The sequence below is a fragment of the Antechinus flavipes genome, chromosome 1 (genome assembly GCF_016432865.1).
Source record: "Antechinus flavipes isolate AdamAnt ecotype Samford, QLD, Australia chromosome 1, AdamAnt_v2, whole genome shotgun sequence".
NCBI classification, from domain to species: domain Eukaryota; kingdom Metazoa; phylum Chordata; class Mammalia; order Dasyuromorphia; family Dasyuridae; genus Antechinus; species Antechinus flavipes.
The window spans coordinates 165,140,436-165,145,045 of NC_067398.1; positions in this window are offsets into that span (position 1 = coordinate 165,140,436).

The following is a 4,610-nucleotide window of genomic DNA, read 5'->3' on the forward strand; positions in this document are numbered from 1 at the left end:
TAATTCCTCAGAAAGCGAATCCCTTCTGATGAAGAAAAAGAAAATGATTAAAATTAGCTATCATATCAGCACAGCCTGATACTATATCTTCCACAGAGTTCTCCACCTCTGCAAAGAAACCAGAAAGGTTCCTTTTGTTATATTGTCTTTTTAGTCATTATATAAATTTTGCAACATTCAGACTTAGTAGTTTTTTGTCCTTTCTATATTGAGTCATCATGAATATTTTCCTGGTTCTGCTTACTCTGCTTTTGTATCCATACAAGTCTTCCTATGCTTCTCTGTATTTCTTAACAGCATAGTAATAATCTGTCACATTCATGTACCATAATTTTAGTCATACTCTAAATGGATACCTATTTTGTTTACAATTCTTAATACTACTATAAAAAAGAATATTAATGATGATTGATGAGCAATTCAAATGATGTGTCTTGGGAGAGCAGTTTCTGCACCAAATGAGATTGTTGGCATCAAATGTTGGGGTTTGGTTATGTGAAGAATTCACAATGGCCATTCTTTTTGGCAAAAGGTAGGTTGATTTAGGAGAAAAAGGGTAACATATAATAGACACCAGGAATGGTAAATATGAAACAGTTGGGAAAGCATATAGTTAGCAAGGAAATATGGGACAAAATCCCTAGTGGAACTTATAATTAACCAGGAGAAAGGAAATATTCCATGAAGTTGGAATATGCCCTGAGAGGTGGCAAGGCTAAATCCATGAGAGTTTAGTACTCCTAATGAGAGAAAAGACACCATGAGGGCATGGTGGGGTAATGAGATACCAAATGGCATAGAGTAGTGAGGAGAGGACACCATGAAATAAAGAGTGCCATGGTGGACTGACCCAAAAGGGATTCAACAAAGATGGCCTAATGAAATTTAACCTCATAAATTTAAGACTGATCATTGGTGCCTTTCTTGATTGTCTCAGGGAGTAATTTTATCAGTGTTTAAGGCTTTCTCTGCCAACCCACCTAGTTAACTCACCTCAGCAATTAATATTTATGGAACTCAGAACTTTTGCAATTATGGAAAATTTGAAATGATGAAAGGGAATTTTTTTGTGCACTAGCATTTTGATACTAAAATCCAAGATTTAAATATAGAAATAAGAGACCTACAATGTTCCAATGTAGTCATAGTAGGTACTCTGGTAGCAAAGAGCTGGAAAGAGTTAGATACTCATTGATTATAAAGAAGGCTTGAAAAAATTAGTATTTGCGGGTCAGGAAATATTAAATTATGGGCTTAAAAGAGCCATTGTAATTTAAATCCACATAAGGCAAGTTCACCTTAATGACAAAATAGAACTGCTCTGAAACGAATTATATATTTAAATACAGTGTTATGAAGTAGACTACATGCAAAGTTCCATTTGCAGTCCTTTTTTTTTTTTAGGGGAGGGCATGTTTTGATTTATATACAAAAATTCTATATTTAAACTTAGCAAATGTAATTTAGCTTCAAAAATGGCATGGGAAAATTTGTAGAAACAAAGATGAAATGGTTGAAACACTAAGTTGCACAATGGCAATGTATTACTGGAAGTCAGTGCTTTTTAATATGGTCCTGGAAAACACGATAAAACACATATACATCCTTTCCTATGGTTAAAAACTGGCAAATTCCTGGTCAGAATATTGTGTGGTTTGATGCAGTTTTACTAGGTATTTTTGCTTAATTGGTTTTCTTTGTTAATATGAAGGGTTGACTTGGGGGGAGGCTAGAAATGAGAAGAATGGTATTTTTTTAGAAATGACTTAATGTAAAGAAGCAATAAAAATTTTTTCTTAATGTTTGGTATAAGAATTTGGGGAAAATCAATCTGAAATTTACAAAAAAAAAAAAATGACTTGTGTACTCTTTGACCCAGAGATTCAACTGATAAGCATAAACCCTCGAGGACAATGATAAAAGGCTCCATGTATACCAAAATACTTAACAGCATCATACTTTATGGTATCAAAACCTGGAAAAACAAAGGATATCCATCTCATCAATTGGAGAATAGTTAAACATGAATGGTACATGAATGTAATGGATTATTAACACTGCTGGGAAAAATGAACAAGATGAATACAGAGGGGCATAAAATGCTTTTATTGTTGGAAAGTCAAGTAGAATCAGGAAAACGAGGAAAGATCAAAAGATTGAATGTTCTGGTTGGCTTCAAGAAGATATGAAAGGACCTTGCAGAGATGAAGTACTTTTAGTATGCAACATTGTAATAAAAGTGTTTTCCCAGCATTTTTAGGTTTATTGAACTTTGTTCCTCTTAAGAAGAGATGCTGTCTGAAAGGGGGGTGGGGGGGTGGAGGGAGGTGAGGGATAAATTGGGAAATGTAAGTTCATATAAGGGATTCAATATTTTTTAAAAGAGATGATTGAAAAAACATGGCACTTCTAATTACAGTGACCAATTTTGGTCCCAGGTCACTTTGTATGACAATTTCAAATTTTCTTATATATAAAATGAGATGGGACTAGAGATGGTCTTTAAGGTCCTTATGATCAGCTCTTTTAAACAAGCTTGGCTTAGGGGTTTCCTATCTCCTGAACTAGTTGCTCCAACAAGGAAAATTAGGTGAATTTATAAGTTCCCATGAAACCCAAAAACTTTTTTGGAGTGATCCTGGATGAATAAAAAAAAAATGCTGCTTTGAAATAGCAACTGCCTTTGACAGTATAAAAAGCAGTATATACAATTGCAACTGCCCAAGGTTAACTGTAACCAGGAGATTAGCACACTTGTCCCTTTATCTGATAAAGAACTCAGAAATCAATAAATTCAAGCTTCGACAAGTTCAGAACTACACAAAAAGCCTCATAATGGACTGGTAATTGACTTGAGAAACCAGCTTGAACTCAAACATCCCAAAGCTAGCCAGTGTTCTATTTTCTATGAAATCCACTGTTTTGCCCTTGATAACATCTGCAAAAGCCTTTCCAGTCTTTTTACTCATTGCCCACCATGTGCTCTTTGTTTCAGTGACACTGGCCTCTCAGTTGTCCTTGAGCTTTCCATCTCTCCAGGCATTTTTTTCTGGCTATCCCTTTTTCTGAAATTTTCTCCATCTCTACTTGCTTCCTTGGATTCAAGTTTTAGAGTTCAGTCTTCTACAGAAAGCTTTTTCCATCCCCTTTCAATACCTTTTTTATTCCCAGCTTTTCATTTTCTATATATAATTTGCTTGTACATTTGTCTCCATTAGATTGTGAGCTGCTTAAGGGCAGGAACTGTAACTTTCTGTATCCTGAGAACTTAGTAGTGTTTGGCATAAAGGTAGTGCTTAATGTTTTTTGACTTAACTCCAATAAAGTACTGGCAGTAGAGAAAAGGAGCAGGATTGGGGATTCTTAGAAACTTGAGGGGAGGGTATTGCAGGCATGGGGAAGGGATAAAATATCTTGTGTGAAGGAAAATAAAGTGGCCAATTTGTACACTATAGGGTATGACAAGGAATAATGTATACTAAATCTCAAAAGGTATGTTGGAACCAAATTGTGCAAGGATTTAAATTCTAAAGAGTAGTGTTTGTATTGATACTGGATTCTTTAACAAGGAACATCTGAGTATCTTGAAATGGTCAGACTCTATAAGTATTTTGGCAATTATGTGGAGAATAGGATGGGAAGTTCAGTTAACAAATAACCACTTATGGAGTTACAAGTCAAGAGGTGAAGAAAGCCTTATGGTAATATAGGTAAAAATTAAAGGAGTTAATTTTTTGAATATGGAAGAAGGGAGAAGGGAAGTAATTGGAGAATGAAAAAAATCAAGGATGATTACAAGTTATGGTGCTTTCAATCATGAAATCTGGAAAGTTAAAAGGGTTGAGAAAAAGTTACTTTGGCCAAGTTGACAGATAGTCCATTTTTCAGTCATGTCCGACTCTTCATGACTCCATTTAGTTTTTTTTTATTTGTTGGCAAAGATACATTGGAGTAGTTAAATGGGGAAAACAGGTGACTTTGCAAGTATATCTGAGGCTCATGATTCCAAGCCTAATTCACCTAAAGGCCACCTAGGTTCCCAATAATGATGCCACAGTAGTTGAATGATTTTGTAGATATCAAGAGAGCTCTGGAATCTTAATCCCAAGGCCACAATTGCAGTTACACACAATGTGCAGTATGAAAGTGATAACTGCACAAATTGGATGAGACTACCAGGAAACACGGTATTGGAGGGAGAAAAGATGGGGGCCGAAGAACCCGGAGGTATACCAATTGTGAGGTGATCCAGCAAAGAGAGAAAGAAGCAATTGTCTGGCAAGTAGGATAAGGGAACGATTTAACAAACGAGGTAAGAAAAGTAGGCGTTGCAAGTACGACTGGGGAAAGGCCTTTAGATTTAGCAATTAAAAAGATCTTTGGGACCTTGGGGAGTCAGCAAGGAGCTGAGAAATTTGTGAAGAAAGCGGAAACAATGAGTAAGGTTTTTTGGTTTCTTAAGCAGTTTGGCTGTAAAAAGATAATGGCTTCGGGGACGATGGGATCCACTGAAAACTTTAAGGATAGGAAAGTCAGGGTGAAGGTGAAAGACTGAAGAACAAGGAGGTAATGAATTCATGGGGAGGGGGGGCGTAGTGGGTAAAAAAAAG